This window comes from Talpa europaea (assembly GCF_964194135.1).
Source record: "Talpa europaea genome assembly, chromosome: 7".
NCBI classification, from domain to species: Eukaryota; Metazoa; Chordata; class Mammalia; order Eulipotyphla; family Talpidae; genus Talpa; species Talpa europaea.
In genome coordinates, this window is record NC_140074.1 from 38675889 (window position 1) to 38693597 (window position 17709).

Here is a 17709-nt window from a genome sequence, read left to right on the forward strand (position 1 = left end):
ATCTGAGAGAGAGTCTATTTCAAAATTTGTGAGGTTTTATTTTTATAGTAAATGTAATGTTGGAGATTGGGCTGAATCTGTGATAATTGTGATGCATATTAGAACTTAATTATTTAAAAACAAAGCAAACCTTTTATAAGCTACAGGAGAATGTACTAGGTATAAGGCAACTTTGATGGCATAGCGTGTCCTACTTCTGTTGTAGAGGTAGTTCCTAGTGAGAAGTGTAAGTGAAACCTAACAGTTCTAGGAGTCTCCTACACAGCCAGGGTCTATGATATATAAATATTTCTTGGTACTTCCCAAGTACATTTTTTATCTCTAATCTTCACAGTAATCTTGAGAGTGGTGGTGATTATTATCCACATTTTACAGAGATAAGATGCTTGCCTAAAGTTACAGAGTTACATTAGTGTGAAACCAAGGGGCACCCAGGGACCCCAAACTTTTAAGGGGTGCACACTCTAAAAGGGATTCTGCCATTCACCACACAAAAGCGAAGAAGGCCGATTCTTAGTGTGATAGATCTTTAATAGAATTACTATGTGTAGAGGGTGAGGAGACCAAAAGGATATTCCAAATAAAGCACCCAAAACTACCCATATTCTTGTGGGAAAATGACCAGCCAAACAAGATCAACCTGAAGGGGGACTGCTGAGTCCCAAAACTTGCCACAAATCTAAGACCCCTTTTAGTGGGGAGCAGTAAGATAAAGGGAAGGCAACTCCCAGAAGACTGGTAAAAAGGAGAAAAAAATTCAAAATCAAATACAAATCAAGATAATGTCTGTCATTATCTCTGCCAAGCACTAAAAGCAGCTTTTCTTTTTTTTTTTTAGATTTATTTTTATTTATATAAGAACCGGGGTACAGGCCAGATGCGTGGGAGGGTGAGAGGATTCACCAGAGACAGAGTGAGGAACAGAACAGGCAGACTGACGAAATACACTGCTGAGGGGAGCAGCGGGCGAGACAGGAGAGGTCTGCTCATCATGTGGGATGCTCTGAGGCTGGCGGGGATCGATCCGACTCTGCAGAGGCTGCCAACAGCTTCACAGCGCTGTGCTCAACCGCCTGCACCACCGGGGAGGCCCCAGAAGCAGCTTTTCCATGTGTCTTTAACCCATATGTCTTTTCCAAGTGTCTTTATCTGTCTTTCCTCCAAGCATCTCCTTCCAAGTTCCCTCACACACTTGGAGGCAAAACAAAGCAGGAGAAGCAAAAGCCCCAGAGCTCACCACCTGCCTTCCATGTTTTATAGCTTCCTCTCACAGTTCAATCCACCTCTAGTTCCCAGTAGCTTCCCTACTCAGGAAGTCTGATTCATGGCACACTGGGACCTGTAGTTCAAGATGACTACATGTAAGGAGCAGGAGAAATGGCAACACCCCTTCCCAGAGTGGTAACTGTAACAGGCAGCGTCAGAATATTGACCCAAGTGCACTTGGCTCCAAAGTCTTCACTTTCACTTGGTCCTGGGATCCTCCCATGCTGAGTAGGATGATACCTTTTGTCCTTCCAGAGGTCAGCACCAAGGAAGACAGACCTGGAAGGCTTGTGTTTCTCTAGAGGTAATGGAAAATCACTGTGAAATACTGATTATTCCCAGTGTTCCAACTGCTTGCCTTGATATCTAGGCCCCAGCTATAGAGTGTGCATGCCATGCAGGGGAGCTTTGGAAAGGCATCAAGCAGAAATAAGGAAATGTAATTTTACAATTTTACATTTTTTCCATAACAGATTAAAGTTTACTCTTGCAAACATTTGAAGGATTTTCTTGTCAGTTCTCAGCATAATCTTGGCAGAGAATCTCAGGGAAAATTTACTGTTTGACCTAAAATACTTTGGCATCTTAAGAAACACTACTAACCTTCAAATTCATCCACTCCTACTGTGAAGGAATTAAGAGTATACAGATAAATGTGTTTTTGCAAGTCAGTTGCCCTACTAGACAAGCATTTTGGAATTACTCATTCTATTACTCTTAACAAAATGGCAACATTGCTATACAGCAATGTGATATATTACTTAGCTTGATACTTAGAGAAATTTCCATTCCTTATTTGAAAAACTTTTGCCTCACTGCCAAGGAGAGCTGAAGTGTTATTTGGGGTCATCTTATAATGAGGATGACTTTAATACACTTTAACTTCTCTGAGAAGTTGCTGTCTTTGCTTACCAGTATTTTATGACTAACACCACCTAGTCTGAAACTATAACCTGAAAAGATTTTTTTAAGCATCTATAGATTTCTTTTATTTTTCTGACTTATTAAAAATTTATAATAGAGGACTGGAGAATTTTCTTTTAAAGTGTGCTTAGACCCTGCATTAGTCAATTTAAAAATATAAGGTTTAAGGAAACCCTTTGGTTTTCCATTATAGATCCTAAAAATTGCAAGTGAGCATCTGAAATCACACTTTCATTTCTGAAACTGCTTCATTTTTCCCAAAAATTCTAATGAGAAAAATGTAAGTTGAACATAAATATCTTTTTATTGTTTTCTTTTTAAGGAATCAACACTGAAAACGTAGACCCCTTGAACTCATATTTGATGCATAGAAATAACTAAGAAAAAAAATCCCTAATATATCTTAGGTTATATTAGGCCTACAGAGTTTCATCTTTGTTATCAACATTGAATATTCACCAAACTATCCATACTTGGTTCAATACTGAATAGATTATAATGAAAGAAAAATTTTGTGGAAATAACATATAAAGATCCAAAATACTGGCATGGGCATGATTCATTTTTAATCTTGGGCTTTGTTTTCTATACACAATTGCTTTAAAGAGTTTAATTCAAAAGGAAACTCTGTTCACTGAAAAACATAGATTCCAGATTTTTAGAACACCCTCCAATTAAAGAACTTATTGATAATTGCCACTGATGTCATTTCAAATCCCATCGAGTGACCCTCTTGTCTGTCAAGAGTAGTAAGCAACTTTTGAGAGAGAATGAAGATGACCTATTTGTCTAACAGCTGAAAATGGACAACTCAGTTGCTGAGAAAGTTTCTCTGTCCCTCAGAATATACTTTAAGCTAGTTGCCTCTCTACAAACTCAGCTCCTCAAAATAAAATTTCTGGAAGATGAAAAGGGAGAAAAATGGTTTATATTTTTAATTAGCTCCATTTGTCATTCAGGAAGTCATTCATAATTTTGTGACTGTATTCCTGCCATGATAATAAGTTTGAACACATTTATAATAGATTTCTTGAAGAACATAATATTAGCCTAGTAGTCTAAGAATTCTTAGAAAATTAATAGGTCTTGGAAAAATAGATGATATTCACCATTATTGTATCCAAATGTGCAGTGAATCTGGTCATGCATAAAAGACACTGCAAATTGTTAAGAACTTTTCCTTGGAAATATTTGACAATTAGAAAAGCCTAAGGAGGGAACTGCAGGGAATCATCAATCTCCCTTTGATCTGATATACCCCTAAGGTATATCAGATAGAATTTGAGGATCATGCCTGGCATATTTTATTTAAATATTTTATTTAAATATTTTGAGATTGTAACCATCAATGATCATTTATTTATCTTCATCCTTACCTCTCATTTCAGAACTGCTAAAACAAACTCAATGACTAGAGTGCCATTTGCAAGCAGGTACTGAAACTGGGCAAGTGTGTGGGCCCTAAGCCAGAAGGCCTAGTATTTATTGGGCTATTATTATATACTGAGCACTGTGCTAGATGCCTTGCAATGTAGAATAGTAGAATTTCTTTTTTATTAAGATTTATTTATTTATGCATACAAGAACTGGGATACAAGCCAGGGTTGGTGGGGGGGGGACGGTGAGAGGACTCACCAGAGACAGAGTGGGGTACAGAATAGGCAGACTGACTGAAATACACTGCTGAGGGGAGCAGTGGGTGAGACAGGAGAGGTCTGCTATGCCATGTGGGTAGCTCCCTGGCCAGGGATCGAACTCATGCTGCAGTGGCTGTGGATAGCGTCATAGGTTGCATCTTAACCCCTTGTGCCACCAGGGAGGCCCAATAGTATTGAATTCTTGCTATGACCCAATGAGAAAGATACTATGTTTTTAATATGCACAGAGCAAGTAATTGATAGAGCCAGTATTTTACCCTAAATTAGTCTCTAAAGACTTAAGAAAATAATTACTCTACTATTTAACCTCTTTTTTCCCCCACTATCCCTTGACATGGGATCTCAACAATTACAATAATGATAGAAATGATAGAGTTATAATGGCTAACTTATGAAATGAATTCTCTCAACTATACTGTTCTATGTGCTTGATATTATTAACTAATTTTATTCTCCCAGCAATTCAGTGAGTTCTATTTAAATCTTCATTTTAGGGTTGAGGAAAGTGAAGCAATATTACTGCTAGGTCACAGATATCCTAGGTGGCGGGGCTGTATTTTGTAGCAGATGTTATGTCTCTAGTCTGTGTTCTGTGAAAGACATAGCAATGGTAATATTTATTCTTTTTCCCACTGCATTTGAGGTGAGAAACTTTATAACTTGAGTTCTCATGTGCATGACTGAGAGAAATAAGTAAGGACATTATTCCTCCTGGATTCTTCTATACATAGAGGCCCTACCACCAAATAAATTCTAATTTGAGGCAATATTAAGTCAATCGTTTCCTTTAGAAATAGCACAGAGCTTGGGACAACAGAAGTTTTCATGTCTAGTTCCAAGTTCTAAGTGAGATTACATTGGAACGCCTGTGAGAGTCTTGCTCTCAAAGCATCCCCATGACTGCCCTGCATTCTCTGGACAAATTCCAGTATCGCTTGTGTTCCTTGAAATCTTAATGGTCTTATTTTTTAACTGAGTCAAATATCCTCATGCAAAAAGAAAAATGTAATATTTGTCTGCTTGGGTTATGTAAAAAGATACTAGGAACTCAAATTGGTGGGAGGTAAGCAGGAGATACCATAAAATATGCAGAAAGGCAATAAAGGGCCTTCATTCCTGGGAACAGTGCCAGTTGGTGAACTCAGTCTTTCCCTCTGTCTTTTCCCAATAGCAAGCCATCTCTTTTCACTCATGGAATATGAACATGTATCACTCATTTAATTCTTACAAAGACACAGTGAAGAAGGTACTCTTTACAGATGAAGTCATTGGAGTTTAGAGTTTGTTTTAACATTTCCAGTCTATCCCATGGCATGTGTATGTATGTTTTAAGATGCCATGGAATAATAAGTGTCTATGGCCTCTTATTCAGAGTACATTTAGATTAATTTTATTCATTTAACATTTGTCTATCTGTGCTAGGCAAGGAAGATAACAGTGATGACTAATAAAGGAATTTACCATCAAGGAGCTGCCAGTTTAGTAGCAGAAATAAGATATATGAACAATAACTATCATTGAGACCAGTGCTATAAAAAGGTCCTGGGAGTTCAGAAGCTACAGAGAACTGAAAAGAGTGGAGTGGAGTCAGTAAAAGGAGGCTTTTTGGTGGACCTTGAGATACTGGGGGATGTGACCAGGAAGGCATGGCTCTTAGGTCATAGCAAGCATCAGGAGCAGCATGAGCCAAGGCAGGAGGTGGGGAAACAAGCAGATTGGCCTGAAGAGACGTAAACTCTCTGGACAGGTATATTGGGTGCACAAATGAAAAGCGCATAAATAACCCTGATATTTGTCAACTTCATATTAGGCCGCAGCCTTGCACATGATAACCAGAAAGTTACATCTCATTTGAATTTTTAGCTTGAGTAAGGCCTCACACTACCTAGTCATCTGTGCAGCTAAACTGCTATTTCCCAGGGTCACAATGGATTCAAAAGTTACAACTAGTCTACTTGCAGGTTGAAGAGAGCACTGGTCAGTCATCACACCCTGTCTCTTGGGGCAATAACTGACCCCTTGATAAAATTACTTTCTAGCTTAGCTAAAAAAAGACATGGCTCTCATTTTAGAGTTTTGACTAAATGAAAAGAAAATCATGAGAAGCCAACAGTGAAAGCATTAGCCTAGATAATGTGTGATTTTATATCTGTCTACTAAAATTCAAGAGCCTGACAGGTTATGCTGAATTAATCAGTAGTTAACTCTTAAATGACCAGTTAGTTACTTCGATAGAGTGGTCACAATAGAGTATGTAAAATCACTTGTCAATTCGAACCTCAGCCGGGATATTATAATGAATTGTTACTGTGTTGTGAATACCATGAACCCATATCATCTCTAAACCTCATTATAACCTTGTGTGATCTGTGTGACTATCTCCATTTTAAAGATGCAATAACTAGGACCCTGCAATCTGATTCATCATGCCCAGGTCACATAGCCAGAGCAGGGATTAGGTCCAGATCTGTCTGCTCCAAAGTGAGTCACTATCCCACTGTCTTACCACTGGGTGTCCAGCACTGGGTTTGATGCTAAGGGGCTTCCAAAGATGAGCAAGGCTTAAATTTTCCCCTCATGGGATGATCAAGATTCCAACCTCTCATGTGACTCTTTTAATGACCTTTTTTCCCAAACCAGTCTCTTTACACCTTTGCCTTATTCATCTTTGCCATCATCCATCATGAACATCTTCCCAAAATTCCCTTGTGTCTGGGGATTCCTTTGTATTCCAAGTACCTGATCTAGCATGGTAAGTATTTTGCAAGAGCTTATTAAACTCAATTCATCTTCCTCCCTCCTTTCCTGTTAAACTCCTCATGCATGATTGCCTCCCATCTCGCCTTCTCCCATTGACCTTCAGTCCTTTGGAACTTGGTCTGCTGAACCTAAAACTAGTACTTATTTATTTGGGAACCTAGTCCATTATCAAATATCCCACTTCCCAAAGTCATCTTTGGTAAAGTAGAAAAGGAGAGAAAGTTTCCACAACTACACTCAGTTCTTTTGGCCCTCAGTTATTGAGGAATAGATTTCTTCATGCTTTTCCCAGGGACTATGTAATGACTCATGGCTCTATTAGCTGGGAAAGATGCTAAGGAGACTCAAAGGTTATGTCCATGTGAAACCTGCACTGCCAAACCCAGTTCCTGATTCACAAGATCCGTTTGACTGAAAAGTGAAATAGGGGAGGATGTGCAGTAGCAACATTTCCTGTGCTTGAAACCCTCTTCCCTCACACCTTCATTCATAGTCTCTTTCTCATCATCCCGCTTCAGCTGAAATGTGACCTCCTGCCCTGAGCTCTTTGCTCAAGTTTGACCTCCTTCAGAAATGTACAAAAGCCAACACATTGCCAGGATTTGCTAAATGAAAGGAAGTGCCAGATGAATCCAAACTTTGTAGAGACATTGTGTAGGCAGGAGCATCTGATAGGCGAGGTGAATTTTTCAGTTATGCTTTTAGTCCTGCTGTTATGGTGCTGCCAACCCTCCCTTTGTCTGCTGGCTCAATCAAGGATTCCACTAGGAGAACAGAGATTTATTACCCAAACAGTGGACAGTATTTTTTTCTTTTGACAAATGTGGCAAGCAATTCCTGCAACAACAACAAAAATGATATATAACATGTAGAAGCTAAATCCAAACCACTGTCATGAAAAAGCAATTCTGCATGTGCAGTTAGTCTGTGGCCTGAGAGCCTAGTTCCTCTGAGTCCCAATGTGTGTGAATTATTCAAACAATTATCTTAATTTTCCTCTCTTCCTCTAAGATAAGTCAAGCTGATAGCTGAAATCCATCATGGTCCTAAACACCAGATCACGTGGGAAACATTCTCCTTTGTTATTGCAGATTTTCCTTTTAGGATTCCAATGACAAAGAACTCAGTTTGGAGCCCTTGAAACAGTTTTAAAAGAAATTGCCAAATAATGGATGTGTATGACTGGTCATAGTTCTCGTAAAAATGCACACAGCATGTACCGTTTCTCCACCTTTCTCTCTGTGGAGGTCTGTGATAAAGAGTATCATAACTGCAATTTTAGATCTGTGTTCCCCAGATTCCTATAGACAGACCCACAACCACGAATCGCTGCTGTTTATCTCAGTCCACTGTGTGCTTCACAAACTGCCTCGTTCCATTTCATAACTACCCTCTGGGTGGTTGTCAATGAGGAAAGGGGAGTACCCAGTGATAAAGTGATCTGTCTGATGTCACACAGCAAGAAGTGGCAGAGCTAGAGCATGAAACTTGTCATGCACACTATCTGTCCTGCCTTATCACTCACAAAGCACTGTCATTTTGAAAGCTCTCTTAAAGCATTTATACTCTTTCAGTGTCCCTTCCTTCTCTTAATCTAAATGTGTCAGCAAAATGCCCTGTATATAATAAACAGGGCCAGGATGAGGGTGACCAACTGAGGCACTGACTTTGGATGCAGGAGTTGAGGGGTGCCTGGAGAAAACCCTCAGTAGTCAGGTAATGGACTATTTTTGAAACATAAAATTAATGCAAAAATTCCATGATGAATAAAATATCAAAATTTTAAATGCAGGCAAGCTTGAACTCTGCACTTGGCCTCCCTCTACTTGTCCCAGTCCTGTAAAGGCACTTACAACTTGGGGAGTGAATGGACTATAGAATTGGTGTTTGGTTCACATGAGCTAAATGTGCTGTTAATGATCCAGTGAGATGCAGAGCTCATTGATGAACAAGATGGATTAAAACTCTTAGCCTTTTTTGTGGTCAGTCTGTCCGTGAAAATGTTGATTCAGCTGTAACGGTCACACCCACCCAAACCTGGAAAAGCTGGCAGAGTCCCGCTTCCCTACCAGCCTTAGCAGCAGTCTACCATCAGGGATATTTTCTTAGTGGAACTTCAGCTCTAAATTAAAAACTGCACTTGGCTGTCTAAGATTCTGAAGTTCCTGGAATTTTGCTTTCATTTTGGTTTGTTTTGTTTTTCTCTGTACTTATTCTTGTTATTTAAAAAAATTAAAATAGGTTTTGTTTTTTTTAAGGAGCAAAGAACTAAGAGATATGTAAGAGTTTGTGTGTGTGTGTGTGTGTGTGTGTGTGTGTAGCTCTCGGTGCCCCTCGTCCTCCACCAGGACTAAGAAAATAATAAAAGCTCAGTTAATGTTTGTGAATTTATTAAAGGATTGCAGGAGATGGATTATAGGAATAAGAATATTTTGCTGATTTTGAGAATATTAAGTTTATATCTGAAGTCATCAGCACGCTTTAAAACTAATCAAAAGCTTTATACCAAGCAAGAGGATTGCCATCTCCAAAGTGTTTTTATTTATATTAATCACATTTTCCATGTTGTTTGTATTTGGAACATTGGAAAATTAGTCAAACAAGGATTCTGTCCATGGAATACAGTAGATTGTTGTTTACAGTAACAATTAATAAAACAAATCTCAGCTGTAAGTATCTATTGAACAGTTTTTCCTCTCAGAAAATAGGTCCAATTATAGAACAGACTGCCACTTTCAGGGAAATTTAGTCTTCAAAGACATGTCTCCCACAGTCATAGAATTAAAATGTTGTAAGCAAGCTTCAAGTTCAAAAACAGATCAACTAGAAAATGAAAACTGAGGGGGAAAATGCTGTTGCAGAGATTGGACAAAAGTCTTTCTTCTTTCCTCTAGGTGTAGCCTTCTTACCCCAGTACAGATAGTGCTCTAAACTGTTGAAAAGAAGCAGCAAAATTTCATAAGAAAGAGTCGTTCATTCACTTAGCTATAAGCTACCTATATAGGCGCAATTGAGAAAGATACCCCAGTTTTCAGCAAGACCAGATTATTCATACATTCAACAAATACCTACAGGTACTGGGGATTCACCAGTGAACAGAATAACAGACTATCATCCTGGTAGGAAGAAGTCAAGATCAATGATGTAATAAACAGTATGATGTGGCAGGAAGGCTAAGTTTAATGGAGAGAAATGGAGTATAGTATGCTATTTGGGCTCAGGTAAGCAGGAAAAGAATCTCTAGAGAGGAAATATTTGAGCACAGGCCTGAATGACAAAGGAAATAAGTGTAGAAAAAGGAAATAAGTTGTGAGAAAGAGAGGAGATCACATAGGAGCCTGTGGACCAGATCATGTGAGCCTAGCACAGGCCATGGGAAGGATTTTGGAATTTATTCTGAGTGAGATGGGAATCCTCTGGAGGTTTGCAACAAGTGATGACCTGATATGACTTCTGTAAAAGTTGCTGTAATTTCTTGAATGGAGTGGGCTGGGCTTTGGCCCTGGGAGTCCAGAAGCCAGCCATAACCCAGTCCTTATGGGGCCTATAGTTGGTAGGGAGTTTTATCATTGCACCAAAAGAAATAAAGCCAACTTAGGTATATTATGAATAAAATGAAGGTGAGTGATGGGAAAGCAGGAGGGACAGTAGATGATTAGACCTTTTTGGAGAGGTAACAATGAACTGAGAGCAGTGTGAGGAGGAAGAACAGTGATGCACCAATGAGGGAGGACAGAGAGGATATCAGGTGAATAGTCAGCAGTGTAAGGCAGAAGGTAAATGCATGTGATGGAGGAACAAGAAGACCAGTGTGTCAGAGCATAGTGAGCTAAGGAGAGAAGTCAAGAGGAACACAGGGCCAGACACTGGAGAGATATTCAGGCTATGATGAGGAAGCTGGGTTTTAATCTAGTTGAGAAAGGCAGTTATTGAAAGGACCTAAGGATAAATTCTGTTTCCAAAGTATCATCTTGTTGCTTTGAGGAGAATAAATGTGTAATAAGAATGGGTGTTAGAAAACAGACCTTTATAATGTAATGTAAATGAGAGATAATAGTGGTTTTGACTCTGATAGAGGCTATGTTGAAGACTTGAGTTTAGAATATTTTTTGGAGATAAGTCAACAGGATTCATTAATGCAATGGATTTGGGAAGTAAGGAGAATCGAGAATGATTTCTAGGTATTTGGCTTGAGCAACTGGATGGATGGTGATGCCATTTATAGAGATGGAGCACAATGGGAGAGAAATAGATGGAGGAGGACCATAATCAGGGCAAGGGAAATCAAGAGTTCTGATTTGAGGCCCTTGATAGAATGTTAAATGCAAATATCCAGATGATTCAACGAGGGTGTCTGGATTTCAGAGTAGAGGTTGGAGGTAAGACATAAATTTGGGGATAGCATCATGCAACTGCATTTCATGCCCAGGACTTGATGATAAGCTAGAGAGATAGTATAGCTAAGAGAAAGAGGTTAGAAGACCAAACCTTGGGAGTATTCCAAGATTTAGAGTGGAGAAGTAGAGAATGTTCCAACCAGGAGGACTGAGAAGAATTGGCCAGGTAGGTAGAAAGCAAGTCAAGTCAGAGAGAAGATATAGGAGCCAAGAGAAGAAAGTGTTTCCAGGTGGGGGTGTCCAGTTGTGTTGAATGCAGCTGAGCAATAAGATGAGGACAGAAAAAATCATTGGATTGGCAACAAAAAGGTTTTTTGTGATCTTGGAAAGAGCAGTTTGGATAGAATAAAAAGTAACAGTTTCCCTTTGGCTGGCGAAGTCAAGTTTAATGACCTTTCCATGAAATCATTTATGAAGTTTTATCTCTTGGAATGCAAAGAAATATACCTGTGTTTTTCCACTGTTGAGCAGGCTAAAAATGGTTGCCTGACATAGAATTAAAGTTTTTGGTATCTTCTGTTTCATTGTAAAAGAAACCAGAGTCCATTCAATTTCTTCGCTTGCACTTACTGCTTTTTGTACTTACTGCTTTTTAGTTGCTGTTGATATTTGAGATGCTTAGAATCATAGAATTGTCCACATGGAGGACTTTGGTGATTATCTTTGCAACCCCTTTATTTCATGGATGAGGAGACAGAAACCTGGAAAAGTAGTATGAATTATAGAAGCTGGCTAGAATCCAAGAGTCTTAACTACATTATACTCAGGCTTTATGACTTATACAACTCTTTCTCTCATCCCCTAAAGCAATCAGTTAAACAAAATCAGAAGAGTGCCCTAGGTAGCATGAAGTAAAGGCATTCCACATCTTAGATTGCTTCTTTTTTTTAAGATTTATTTATTTATGCATACAAGAATTGGGGTACAGGCCAGAGGTGCAGGGGGTGAGAGGATTCACCAGAGACAGAATGAGGAGCAGAACAGGCAGATCTACTGAAATACACTGCTGAAGGGAGCAGCAGGCTCAACAGGAGAGGTCTGCTTCGCCACATGGGTAGTTCCCTGGTGGGGGCTCAAACTCATGCAGCAGAGGCTGCAGACAGCTTCATAGGCTGCATCTTAAGCCCTTGTGCCACCAGGGAGGCCCTTAGATTGCTTCTTATCTGAGACAATGCTTGTAAAATGGAATCAACAAAACTGATTAGGTCATTTTTAAGGATTTCACAGAAGATACTGATAAAGATCTGGAAACACTACAAGAACCATGTCTGATGCTCAGAAAGAATCCTTAGCAGATTTTCAGGTAGCAACCAACACTCACTTCATATAGCTGAGCAATGAAACCTATTTGCCTTACATGTTTTAGAACAAAGTTGTTATGTCCCTAGCCTCAGCAAACTTAGAGTGCCCAAGCAAGAACTGTACATAGAAAAGAGTAATAGATCCAGAAGTCTTTGATCTAACAAGGTGCTCAGATGATTCCAGGGGCAGTCCTTGACTGGCATGGTCTTTACGTGTGTTATCAAAGAGGATAGTGCAGTTTGGTGAATCAAATAGAAAAATAAGTAGGAGATGCAGCATTATTAGGTAACTTAAGAAAAATCACTTTGCTTTTGAAGAAAACATCTGTTAGTGTCTCTCTGTAGCTCTAATACACTTGGCTGGCCGTGTGGTTTCACCATGGCAATAGCTGCTCCCTGAGATGCTGTATCAGAGAGTCAAATCTCAATCTGTTACCCCGTGCGGTTCCATTTGAGGTCTGAATGTGCTGTGCTATGTGTTCCTATACAAGACATTTATCTTAAGTCTTATTTTCAACATCTGTAAAATGAGAATTCTCATAAAGAATGCTGTGGGGCTCAAATGATTTGAGTGGATATACCTTATAAACTGTGATGCACTGCACAGTTTTGACCTGTTACAAAATTTATAGAGAATCCAGAACCAAGTTAATCTTAACAGTTTGACATTTTAAAAGTATGAGGATTATGAAAGTTAGAAAATAATATTTATTTTAGTTAACTGGTGAAGTGGGCAAAGGGCTGTTTTGTGAAATTCAGGGCACACATGCTTCTTCTTAAAATGCACATTAGAGACTCTGCTTCTAGGGCAGCCTGTCATCCAAGGGCTAGGTCAAACAGCATTTATTATGCATCTCCTCTGTGGGAGTGGGAAGCATTGAGCCAGGTAGGATTCTGCTACGATAGAGAAAGAGACCCTTCCTTCAAAAGATTGCAAGCCAACAGGGGATGAAAAACAAACAGCTGATCTCAGGATAGAACAGGATGTGTGTTGTGGGAGAGATACAAAGGTCTCATAAGGAGAGTGGAGGAGCTCTTTCAGGGAAGAGAGAGCTGCAGAGTGGTTTCTTAAAAAGGGAGAATTTAGGTTTTCTAAACCTAAATAAGGGACCAGGAAAAAGACTAATTAATACAAAATAAAAATCAAAATCAACAAGCAATTATAAACCAGAGACACACCATGGGGAGGGGAGGGGAGAGGAAGGACTAGGGTCAAAATAAGGGGAGAGTGCAATTGTATAGGGAATATAACCAAAATGATAATGCATACATTGTGCGAAAATGAAAAAAGATGTAAGAATTATATAAAATAAAATACTAATTAAAAATTTTTAAAAAGGGAGAATTTACAATTTTCTGTGATTGATGGCTAGAATTCTAGAAGTTGAAATAAGTAAGGTGCCAGGCAAAGGCACAAGTTAAGTTGTAAAGTTTATTCTGGTGAAAAAGTGGGCCAGTGTTGTTGCTGCCAAGGTCAAAGTGGAGGATTATCATAGTAACTCATACTGAATGCTTACTGCATATCAAGCACTGTTCTAAGAGTGGTAAGGGTATGTCTTCAGATAATCATAATAGTGACCCTATAGGATATGGGCACACATAGGTTGAGTAAATTGTTCTAAGTCACCCAGCTAAAATGTGGCTAAGGTAGAACTTGAATTCAAAACAGTGTCATTCTGTATTCCAAACTTTAGACCCCTGTGCCATGCTGAGTTTCCAGGATCTAAGAGGAGAAAAGCTGAGATGAAGCTAAATACCTCCGTTGGGTCCACACAACCACAGAAGTACTAAGGAGCAGACATAACTGTGCTTTTAATTCAGTAGATCAGTCCTCCCCCAAATTGACACATGGACTATGGGATAGGGGAAATAGATCTTTCAGAGCGTCCATTGGATTTAAAATTTTTAATTTATATATATATATATTTTAATATATATTAGGAAAACTATAGCATATCAAAAATTGATAATAATTTTTTTACTTAGAATACTTCTATAAAAGTATGTCAAATTAAATAAAAACTTTATTAAAGAAAATGTAAATAATAGCACTTTTGGTATAAAGATTTGTCAAAAGCCATGAAAGCATCTCTTGTATGCCTGTTTGAGGATGCCCTGCGTAGGCAATGGAAAGCAATTAAAGTTGCTAGAAAAGGGAGAGGCATGTTCAAATGTACTCTTTAGGAAATGTAATCCTAACTTAATGCTTAAAATCATTTAGAGTGTGCAGCATTAGGATAGGCAGAGTGCAATTTTATTATTATTTTTTAAAGATTTATTTATTTATTTATTTATACAAGCACTGTGTACAGTCAGAAGGGCAGGAGAGGTCTGCGCGCCATGTGGGACCCTTGCCAGCGGCCGGGGATCGAACTGGCGCTGCAGAGGCTGCGGGCAGCTTCGCAGCCCAGGGCTCAACCGCTGTGCCACCAGGGGAGGCCCCAGAGTGCAATTTTTTTTAAAAGACATTTTATTTTTATTTTTAAATATTTATTTATTTATTTATACAAGCACTGGGTACAGTCAGAAGCGCGGGAGGGTGAGAGAATTCACCAGAGCCAGAGCGGGGAGCAGAGCAGGCAGAAGGACCGAAGTACACTGCTGAGGGGAGCAGCGGGCGGCAGGAGAGGTCTGCGCGCCATGTGGGACCCTCCTCCAGTGGCCGGGGAGCAGCCGGGGATCGAACCAGCGCTGCAGAGGCTGCGGGCAGCTTCTCAACCCAGCGCTCAACCGCTGCGCCACCAGGGGAGGCCCCCCAGAGTGCCATTTTAGTGGGCTGTATCAAACAAAGTTCAATGAAGAAAACAGAAGTTCCTCTAGGCCTTTTCAAAAGGAGATGTAATGGGGAAAATGCGGAGGCTATTTAGGTAATGGAAGATCTAAGGAGCCAGAGTGGGTACCCTGAGCCAATCCAGGAAAGTACAGAGAGACAAAGGTCATGCTGGAGCCCAGATGCTGAGGTCATTGGCAAAAGTTGGAATCACACTGGAGCCATGGAACCAAGCCATACAAGTGACATGACTTAAAGCAGCGAGTGACAGGGAGAAATATTCATGCTGCTTCTTTCCATCCAATTCTCCCAGCTGCTCCCTCGGGTCCCTCCCATTGGTTGAACCTTACTTAGGAAGTGCAGTGCCCTGCAATACAGAGCAACCGAAGGGGAATCAAAAAAATATAAATCAGAGTCCAAGTGTCCCAGGACCAGCTCAGAAAGTAATTATGGAGGGGCCAGAGGAACCAGCATATAGAAGGTGCCTTCTGGATGCATCTATAGACAGAATGGATAGGATTTGGTAATTGCTTGGAAGGGCCAGGGCATGATGGAAGAGTTGTTTGAGCCAAACAAAGAGAAATAAGCTGAAGTAAACCCTAGAATCACCCTTTGGTTATGAGTCTCCTAGATATTACCATTTCATGTGTGATATTTCATCTTTATGCACATTGGAAAAAAATCTTTATTCTTGTTCCTGTATTTTTTATATTATTGTAGCTGTTATTTTACTGGTGAAGTCAAAAAATTTGTGTAATTACTGAAAGTAATTATATTTATTATCCCTGCAGGCATTTTTAATGTTTTTCCAATCATAGCACAACCTCAGGATCCTCAGTACCAGTGCTCTTTTGGGTTAAATAGCCAGGGCTTGTTTTCATAAACATTTCATAGATGGTGGCGTCAGAAACAAATTGTGAATCTACACAGCCTTCTAATAATTTGTTTAGAATAGGATACCTGACACAAATTTTAATATTGAAAACTGCATAATTTATTCTTAACTGGCTAGGAGAGGCCAAAAGTATTTCTGAAGTTTTGTTTCATGGGAGAGAATCATGAAGATTTCCAACTCCTGTGGTGGAGATTTTTCTGAAGATGAATGTGAATATTTAGTGTAAGCCCTAATCCATGCTGCAGCACCTGGAAGGGATTCGCTTTCAGTTTATGGAATTTCTTATTCCTTCAGGCTTACAGAAATGTTGGAGGAGAATTGCAGCCAGAAACATTTGTTTTTTTTTAAAGATTTATTTATTTATGCACACAAGAGCTGGGGTACAGACCAGAGGTGTGGGGGGTAAGAGGATTCACCAGAGACAGAGTGGGGAGCAGAACAGGCAGACTGACTGAAATACACTGCTGAGGGGAGCAGCAGGCAAGACAGGAGAGGTCTGCTGTGCCATGTGGATTGCTCCCTAGCTGCCTGGGGATCGAACTTGTGCTGGAGAGACTGCGCATTGCTTCACAGTGCGGTGCTCAGCTCCTTGCACCACCAGGGAGGCCAATAATTCTGCTATTTCTTTACTCATTGCCCCTCTCCTCCTTAAGTACTCTGAGATTTAACATATGCCAATTAAAATTTTTCAACAAATAATATTGCTATTCTCAAGCCATTCAAAAAATTATGATCCTCAGTACACTGAGCTCCATAGAGACAGCACTGGGGCAAGTAAGAGCCAGATGGGTACTAGGTGGCTCTGTGCCTCACTGGGGAAAAATAATTAGACACAGGGACAGGAGATCCTAAGAAGCTGAGAGACAGAATGTCATCATATGCAACTTTGGGGCAAATTTGCCAGGAGAGCACAAGAAGAATCATATAGATGTTCAGTCACTTCTCAGGGTTTTCTAAGAAGAGCTTAGAGAGGTGGAAGGACATGTCTGCTAATGAGAAAGAAAAGTTTGAAGACATGGCAATGGCAGACATGGCCCTTTATGAAAGAGAAATGAAAACGTATGTCCCTCCTAATGGGGAACACAAAAGAAGTTAAGGATCCCAATGTACCCAAGAGGCTTCCTTCAGCATTTTCCTTGTTTTGTTCTGAGTATTGCTCAAAAATCAAAGAACATTGTGGCCTGTCCATTAATGTTGCAAAGAAACCTGAAGACATGTGGACTAAACACTGTTGCAGAAGACAAGCAGCCTTATGAAAAGAAGGCGGCTAAACTGAAGGAAAATACAAAAAGGATATTGCTACATATTGAGCTAAAGGAAGACCTGATTTGGCAAAAAAAAAAAAAAAGAGGGGGGTCATCAAGGTGGAAAAAAGCAAGAAAATGTAGAGGAGGAAGATCAAGAAGAGGATAATGATGAATAAGTTGAGTCTAGTGCAGTTTTTTTCTTTCCTGTCAATAAAGTGAGTTGTACACAACTCACTCCTTTTAAAAAAAGAAATTGAAATATAAGACTGTGTAAGGTTTGTTTTTAGACTGTACATGCCTGTTTTTGTATAGTTAACATACCACTGAAAGTGTCTTTTGACAGCCCTGACCAGGTGGTATTTTCAATAGCCGCTAATTTTGCCTGGTACAGGAGAGGGGTGTAAGTTGGCATGGAGATTTAAAGCAGGTTCTTACACAGGTCCCTCCATTGTGTGACTTGTTGCCAGGAGCCCGTGTTCCCAAGTAGTAAA

General features: G+C 39.7%; 1 protein-coding gene and 1 pseudogene across 2 annotated transcripts in view; both read left to right on the plus strand.

Moving 5' to 3' along the window:
* Positions 1-17709, plus strand: part of MAMDC2 (MAM domain containing 2) — a gene marked incomplete at its 3' end in the record, with an annotated part of 134336 nt that overhangs the window by 8357 nt on the left and 108270 nt on the right. The gene's annotated exons all lie outside the window — the stretch shown is intronic.
* LOC311172688 (high mobility group protein B1-like) lies at positions 16840-17394 on the plus strand (annotated as a pseudogene). The gene has a single exon. The product of its transcript is annotated as a high mobility group protein B1-like (transcript).